This window comes from Lygodium microphyllum, chromosome 9, assembly GCF_053477565.2.
Source record: "Lygodium microphyllum isolate KBCC chromosome 9, Lygodium_microphyllum_v1.1.10, whole genome shotgun sequence".
NCBI classification, from domain to species: Eukaryota; Viridiplantae; Streptophyta; class Polypodiopsida; order Schizaeales; family Lygodiaceae; genus Lygodium; species Lygodium microphyllum.
This window is the reverse complement of record NC_141143.1, coordinates 106,058,361-106,067,927: the sequence shown is the minus strand read 5'-3', so window position 1 is coordinate 106,067,927 and position 9,567 is coordinate 106,058,361.

Genomic DNA, 9,567 nt, shown 5'->3' with positions numbered 1-9,567 from the left:
ATCATAATAGGTGACCCATCAAGTTTCATCTCTACACCTCGCCTTTTCAATTGGATAAACCCCAATTTGTGAGTGGATCTTAGGACTCTTGACAAAAGTATACTTGTCTTCTAGTCCAAATGGGAAAATATTCCTTCATAATCTACAACCGTCTTAGTAGTGATTAGATTATGGAACTCTTCAAGAGTGCCTTGAGAAGCTAGAAAATGGAAAGAAAAGAGGCCTTCCTTGAATTGATGTTTTTGTATATTACTCTAATCGGTAGATATTCTAACTCCAAACTAAACATTTCACCAAGAGAGTATGGCTTGGCAAGTAGATTAAGACACTCGTTAGGGTGAGGATAGAACTAGGTTCAATGGGGTTTCCAAAGGACATTAAATCCCCAAAGATGTGAAGCCAAAGCTTTGATTGAATAGACCAAGAGTTGAATTGTGGAACACCATACAAAGGAAATAATATGTCATTCTTTATGATAAATTCTCTTATATTTGGCTTGATTTCCAAATAGATAACAAGACAAATTAGATAGCAGGAAAAATATCGTGTGTTTATTGTTGCGAAAATAGTAGAAGAAAACAAAGGAGAGTGGGTAAGGTTAGTGCAACTTTTGGGCTATCATACTTCACAAGGTGGAAATAGACCATAGTATTTATGGCTAACCTGGATGTAACACCACTGTAGCACTTAATCTTCGAGTGTCCCTTTATAGGGTATAAAGAATTCTATCTTTTCTAATTAGTTATTGAGGTAGGCTTACACTTATACACGGGATGTTGTTTCAAAAAGAGAGATGCAAAAAATGGCATGATAAACTATATATTAAAGGCGAATAGGATGGACACTCTAAAAAGGGGCACCATAATGATGACACCATCCTAAGTAACTTTTCCCTTGAAACTATAACTCTAGAAAAGTGACCTAAACTTCTTGCCATGTATCCATCCTTTAGATGCATTTATCCAATGTCATCCTCAAAGTGTTGTCATAACTCAAGCATAGGTCAAAAGAAAATTTTTAGGGAGGAAGCAAGTGGTCCTATCTATGGATTTCTTAGTATGTATGAGTACAAGAAAAGCAACATTAAAACATCATTTTCAAGTAAATATGATACATAATGGAAGAAATTTAGAGAATATAATACTCTGCGTAGTGTTGAAAACCATGGATTCAAATCCAATATTACCATAATTTCATTAGCATAAAGAATACAAAGTGATGAAAATCATATCAGCTTAATTATCACAAGATGTTGAAATTTTCTTGGAACTAGTTGGGTCATAACTCTATCCTCTAGGACCAATTTAATAAACACCAAAGCTATGAATGGACTCTATTAAACAATTGCACCCTTGGAATTGGAGATAGAGCCTCATGTACATCACAAAACCATGTGCTATTATCATAAATCTTTTAATGAGCCTAGGGATCATGTATAATATATGTGTGATTGTGCCAAGCCTTAGAGATTACCCCACCAGATATTATTAAGAGAAAGGTGCTAATACTATAAAGATTTATGATTATATCAATGGAAGGAAGCTTAAGAGCTAGTAATAAGGACCATGCACCTTGGAAAAGTTACAACAAATCAACAATAAGAAAGGAAATAACTCATAAGAGGATAAAGGAAATAAAAGGCCAAAGAATAGAAGAAAAGTGAGTCAAAAATAGTTATGACACAATGCTGCTATCATTCTAGTAAATATAGCTACGGTAATATTTCACAATCGGAACCAATTCTACACTTGAGTAGAACTTTACGAACATCACAATTTAGGTTAATACAAGCTTGCTATGCTATGATCTCACCTAAGATATATGATAGTACCCCTATGGTTCCCTAACCTAGTCCTAGATAATTGTGTATGGCCATGAGATCTCTCGCCTCAACTTCGTTAAGATACAGTGTGTATGGATTGATGAAGCATAGGCCTCTCCAAGTTCTATGTATTCTACACATGCAAATCAATGGCATGCTCAACTCACTATTCTGGATGAAAGAGTCACTAGGTATGCTACAAGTGTCTCCTATGTTGTAGCTAAAATAAGCTTCCACTTCCTCCCTACAATGAAAAAGTCCTTGCAACTTAGGCTACCACCTATGCATGTTAATTGGAAGCCAACCATTACCATCATTGTTGGTTATCCTTCTGCATCAACCCTTAGTGCCAACATTACAATGGTTTTGAAAATCTAACTCTTTGCCCCCATCAATGACTATACCTCCAACCTTGATTGAGATCTTTGCATTTGTAGATAGAAATTTATGGATATCACAACTTATGTCAATGAGAAATAACTAATCTATGATCTCACCTAAGGTACGGGGTAGAACACTAGGATCCTTGTAGCCCTACTCACAATGGTTATGGCTATGAGGTCTCTTGCCTAGGCTTGTTAAGATCGCATAGTGTACATAGATTGATAAAACATAGACGTCATAGCAGTGGCTGCATCAAAAGGTTGGATCATGCATCGAATGGATGTTAAGAATGCCTTCTTGCATGTGGAATTGCAAGATGAAGTTTATGTGGAGCAACCACGTGGTTGTGTGCATGAGAATCATCCACATAATGTATGTAGGCTTTGTAAGGCCTTGTATGGGTTGAAGCAAGCACCTAGGGCATGGCATGATAGGATTCCAAAATACCTTGCCAGAATTGGATTTTGCAAAGCATAGGCTGAACATTCACTCTATTTCTATGAGAGCAATGCAAGTATTGTGGTCATTACTATATATGTGGATAATAGTGAGATAAAGATTGACAATGCGAAGGCTCTCCTCAAGACTGAATTTGAGATGAAGGATTTGGGAGAGCTATGCTATTTTCTTGGCATAAAGATAATCAGGAGGTCTAGAGGGTATATGGTTTTCACAGAGACAATATGCATTGGATATGTTGAAGAAGTATGGTATGGCTAATTGCAAGCCTCTTTCTATACCTTTAGATGTTAATGCTAAGCTTAGTGCACATGAGGGTGGCTTAATTGAGGATGTCACTATATATTGAAAGATTGTGCGCAGCCTTATCTATTTGATTATCACTAGGCCAATAGACTTAAACTACACAATTAGTTTTTGGAGAGTCGGTTTATGCAGCTTCCATGGAAGCCACATTTGGATGTAGTGCAATACACATTGCGCTATATCAAGTCCACATTGGACTATGCTGTATTCTAGGATGCAAGTGCACCATTGGACTTGCATGGTTACACAGATGCAGATTGTGCTAGTAGTATTTTAGACAGAAGATCTACCAATGGTTTTATATTTTCCTTTGGTAGTGTTGTTGTTACTTGGAGCAACAAGAAATAGCCGATAATTGCCTTGTCTATTACTATAGAGACAAACTACAAAGGTGTTGCAATTGTAGCATATGAGGTAGCTTGGTTACGTAAGCTACTTAGTGATTTAGGGGATGTAGGTGAACAAAAAGGTTATCATCTATTGTGATAGCCTTAGTATCATTCGTTGGCTAGGAATCCAATATATCATGCACATACCAAAAACATAGAGATCCATTACCATTTCATTTGGAAGTGGATTTTGACATGTGATATTGACTTGGTTTATGTTAGCATAGAGGATCAAAATGTTGATATTTTTACCAAGGCCTTGGGAGCTAAGAAGCTTCAATGCTTCATGAGTATGCTTGGAGTTCATGAGCTCATGCTGAGCTTGAGGAGGAGTGTTGAGATGTTGAGCTCTAGATGAGCTGACATCCACTACATGTCTTGGTGATGTGGCAGGATAGTATTCAATGGCATGTTAGGTGACCAACATGAGGATACACCAATGATTCTATAGCTGGACTACACCCACGTAGTCTATCCTTGGTTATGGCACATTCATTTTGCCACCTCTTCTTTCCTTAGCGGGTTTACCTCAATGCAAAGAAAGCAAAGAAAATTAAAAAGATGTAGGACAAAGCAGAAAAAGATGGCCCAATGGAAAAACAAGAGGAAAAGAGCCAAAAGTGCAAGAAGCAAACTCAAAAGTCCAAGGCAAGTGCAAAAGAGAAAAGGTGCATTTTAAATATAAAAGTGCATCATATATCCTTGTAAAAGAGCACCATGTTCCCTCTTGTGCAATTTGTAAATGTAGGTGAGCATGGGTAAAGGGATAATGTAAATAGGAAGGGAATAGGGAAAGAGAACCTAAGCTAAAATGCTCGGTCATGTAAAAAAGGGGTGGGTGCCCAAGAGGAGTAGAGTATGTATAAAAAGGTAAAAAGTGAATGAAGAAGATCATTCTTGTGTGTGGCCAAAACTAGCTCTCTTCTTCTTGCTTGTGCTTGTGCTTGAGAGAGGGAATGAGGGTGTGAGGGTGAGGAACTGTGGTAGAGAAGCTCTCTATATTCTCCTCTCTTCTTCTTGTCTTCTTTCCTCTTCTCTTTTCTTGCATGCGGTAATGGAGCTTGGAGCTTGGAGCTTGAGGATTGAGCTTGCTTGAGCTTGCACCTTGGATCATGGAGCTACGAGAGAGCTTGAGGGAGGAGGCAACTCGATCGGGCATGAAGGTAAGCTCACTACACTCGTAGGTGTGAGAGCATGCATGGCTATGTGAGAGGTAGCCATTGCACTTGGCTTGAAACTCTTAAAATGATAAGCGATCCATGGGCCTTGGCGGTCGAGCAAGAAGCTCCCACAAGAGATGACCAAGATGAAGAAGAGAAAACCAATGGAAGATTTATGGTCCATTCTTAAAGCAACACAACCTGGAAAATCACCCAATGATTCTCAATACCAACCTAATAAGATAACCTATATCATCCCAAGGAGTGTGACAATTGAGAACCTATATGAAGTGCTCAAGAAAGACAAGGCTAGAGTTGTTAAGGAATGGTAGGAATACAGTTGGATATGAAAAAGTAGCTCGTGAAGAGTATGTATAAGTGTCAACCCAAAAACTCCTAGAAGCACAGACACAAATAAAGGATATGACCAAGAAAATAGAAGAGACGAGAGAAAATGTGATGGAAATGGAGGAGATACAAAAGAAGTATCAAGAAGTTAGAACCTCAAGGGTATAACTCACCATCCACCTAGAGCAAGAGAAATGAAAAACAACCACTTTGACTAGTGAGCTACAAGAGAATCGTTAGATACACAGACAATTGAAGACAACCTTCACATGGCTACAAAATCCCAATACCTTGATGCAAAAGCTGCTAAAAGTGTAGAAAAGAAAACAATGCAGATGTATGAGGCAAGAGAGGAGTTTGTTAGGAAAATGGCCATAGATTTACGGTTAGTGTAATACAAAGGCAAAACCATTATAAGAATATGTCTGCATTTTGTAAGCACATCATCTCCATGCAATACCAAAACACAATCCTCTTAGTCACCTTGTCATCCATTGATGATTCAAAAGAGCCTAAGATAAAGATTTCACTAGTTATACCTCTTCTCTACAGCACAAGGCAAGAGATGAGTTTGTTAGAAAAATGGCCACAAATTCAACTAGTGCAATACAAAAGATAATTGTTATAAGAAGATGTCTATGTTTTGTAAGCACATCATCTCCATACAACAAGTGCTCTACTAAAATGCAATCCTCTTGGTCATCTTGTCATCTATTGATGAAAAAGAGCCTAAGGTAAAGCTTTCACTAGCTACCTCTTCTCTAAACCATGACTTTGGCTAAGAAAATAAAGTATCATCATATTAGTAGGCCAAGGGTTGGCAAAGTGCAAAAAAGAAATTAAGGAGATGGGATTTTACATGATTACTTCTTCATAGGCACCCTCAATATCAAGCACCCAACTTTATCTGGAAAAAGAAGGCGCTATGATAGCCTTGGAGCCACCAAAAAAATGACACCACCAATTGACTACAAAGACATATGGAAATTAGATTCACCCATGGAAGAGTCCCAAGTCCCACATGAGGAGAGAGAGATATAAGCATGGACTTAAGAGCATTATGATCAAATGAACAAAGTCCTCCAAGCACAACATAAAAAATTACTAGAACGTATGATCCCCATAGACATTTGAGCAGTGAGGAATGGGAAGAGGATCCTGAAAAGGCCCTTTTAGAAATTCCAAGATCCTCACAAGTCTAACATTGCTATGATATATGGCTTTAATGTCTCCTAGGAATCAATGCTTGGATAGGTTTTACCCATTCAATTTCTCTAGACTCTTATCAAGACAACTGCCAACATAGTAAATGGATGGTATGGTACATCCACCAAGGCATGCCAATTTCAACAAGATTGATATTGCCTTAGTAGGAAATTGTGAGAAGGGTAGAAGCTATAATCCATGTGGCTTTACACTATCCTAAAGACTAATGAAGCTTGGTTTAGATTCTACTAGTCTCTCTAAAAGGAAAGTGCCAATATAGCTTCCCAAAGGTCCCCATGTGTGCCACAAATCCACAAAGATGTACTTATTGCATCCTCAAATCTAACTTAAGAATCGTTTTCTAGCTTTATCATGCACTTCACCAACTATCTTGACCCAGCTTGCATCACCACCTTCAATTATTTATTGATTCTCAAAAATCCCTTGTTTCTTTCATGTTACTACTAGAATCAACTCGCAATGGCACAACTTCATCTTCGAGCACTATTACTCCCATCCTATTGTATTTTTTTGCTAGAAGATATGATCAATAGTAAGCTTACTCATTGTATTCACCCATTTTCCAAATCACCCAATCCTCTACAAGAGTTAGTAAAAGGCTACCTATTAAGCAAAGATTGACTATTAAAAATGTTGTAACCTCTCCTTAAAATGTAAATTTATGATATACATTAAAAGATGTAAAAATAAAAAGAAGGTTTAAAAAGAGACTCCAACTAGGTTAGATCCACCAGTCATACTCATTGCACTTAGGGGTTCTCAAGATTAGATGCACCCCCTATGGCTTGAGTGGCCAACTCCATGACCCTAGGCTTGCTCAACAATATTGTCACCCTAAATTCCACCACACCATTTAGCATTCCACCAACTAGGTTCTCAAGTTTAGGACACCCACCAATGAGCTTCTACAACTTGGTGTTAGACCCATCTCCCAATTGCATTTGCACATACACCACACCACCTCACTATCAGGTAGGAACACCCCAAGGGCGAGCACAATATATGCAAGTAAACTAAACATGAATCATGGTAATCATCAATTTTGATAGTCATCAAATCCTTGTCGTTATTAATCACTCCATACATTACCCACACCAAACCAAAGGATCATACCATGTAACTAGTACTTGTTTGCAAGAGATGGATAAATGTAAACCTCACAAAGGAAAGGGTTGATAATGACAAGTTAAAAGATAGAAGAGTACTGAAATATAATTTTCTTCAAATCGTGATTGATTCCAAGAAATCTTAATGCATTAAAAATAGCCATTTCTCATCCATAAGCTACTTTTGTAATATTTCTAATTTATTACTTATGGTTGAAATACATTCTTACAATAAGCTCACTCCCACATAAAATGGTAGCTTAGTCTCAATTCCAAACCCACAATTAATGAGAATGTTGCAGGAAATCTCTATCCATTTTTACCTAAGTTGTATCTATAAAAACCCAAATTGCATGCAAAAGAAAAAAGGACAATCATAAACCTTGTGGAAAAGAGTAGATATTACCCAACTTACATGAGAAACCCCACCCCTAACCCTAATGTATCTAATGTGTAAAAGTAAATAGAGAGCTCATTCTTGTGTGCCAACTTTGAGTATCTGCTCTTCTACCTTCTTTTCTATCTTCTTGTGCATCATTTTTTAGAGTGAGTGTTGAGATGGAAAGCTCAACACATGCGGACATTGATGATGGACGGCTTGGCTAGATGGGTCCACACATATACACTCAGCACATCAGTAGTCATTATGATTCTCACATGGCCACTGACTTGTCAGTTATTGTATTTAGTTTGTTACACCTACCTACAGCTAGCAAAGTTATAGCACCAATCAATTAGTATAGTCAATTATGCATTGTTTAACTTAGTATGCGATTTTTCTTTATATTGTATCTTATCTATACTTTGTGTATACGTATTGTGTGTGGGAGAAGAAGAAAAAAACCAGCAAGAAAATGTTTTGGCCTCCATCTCTCTTCTTGTGTCATTGAGTGAGCTTCCTCTTTTATGTATGATATGTGTTTGGTGTAGCAACTCAAGCAAGTCCCCCCATCACACGATTCTTGACATGGTATCAGAGCGACGCCACTGAGAGAGACTAGTTTTGAAGGCTGAAGTGAAGGAGAATAAGCAAGGATTTGAGCAAGCAAGCAAAGGGTAAGAAGCTCTCCCATTCTTCCACTCTTTCTCTTGGATAGTGCCTGTGGAGGCACCGAAAGCAGGGCAAAGTAAAAATCTCAAATTGTTGTGAGATTTGATGTGCGAGGAGAGCATTTGAGACTATTTCAAGGCCCATTTTAGAGCCACAAGATTGCAGCAATTTCAGGGTATGCTACGATTTTGATTGTATTGATCGAAAGTGGGTGCACACGTTGTAGATTTTGAATCTGTAGTTTTTGAGGTGTTTGCCAAGAAGCGAACATAAGTTTTATATGCAAATAGGTTGTAGATTACATGTAATATTGAGCAATCGGTGAAAAAGGTTGCTTGTATATTACTATACACTTGTTATGAAAGGTTGCAGAAGACTTGCTTGTTGTTTTGTATCATTTTTGTGATAATGGCAAAGAACAGTGGAAATCCCATCATTGAGAAGATGGACAAGAAAAACTACCCTTCATGGAAGTTCCGTGTGACAAGCTTCCTCATTGGAAAGGGCCTTTATGAGTTTGTTTCAAGTAAAGAGTAGGAGCCGGAGCTAAGTATCCTTACGACTGTAGATGAATTAAAGACGTGGAAAGAGTGAAATACAAAAGACAAAAAGGTGATGTATTGGCTGTCTGCTGCATTCATTGATAATACAATGCTAGGACATAGCACATACAAGATAGAATTAAAAAGAAGTAACTAAAAATTTATGTGATACTCATACAATATAGTAATATAATTGAAGGAATGTAGAAACTTCACATGCAACTTCTTGGACAATTTTTTAGAACATGTTTTCAATAAATACAATGGCACACAAGATTCAACTCAAGCGAGAGTTGAATACCTTGAAGAAAGGAAAAATGTATGTCAATTAGTATGTTTTGAATATGAGGAGCATTGTAGATGATTTAGCAGCGATTGATGCAATGCCTAATGATGATGATTTGGTTTCATCTACTTTGGGCGGCCTTAATAATGAGAAGGCTTGAAAATCATTTGTCACTTCTATATATTTATGAAAATCATTTCTAGATGATTCGATCACCCTCATGATATGCAGGGTGACTCATCTAAAAGAAATAATGAACAAGTTCAAGCATTTTACTCAATTTCAAGAAGGGAATGTGGCAGATCCTCTTTGAGAGGCTATGGTATGGGACGTGCTAGTGATAACCAATAAAACAAGTTAAATTACCAATTTGGTAAAATGCAGGTTTTAGGAGGCCGTGTAAACTTTATAGGTAGGGGGAGCTCTAGAGAGGAAGAGGTGGATAGCAGAATAGAGGTTTCAAAAATTCTGCTATTGTTTGCCATTA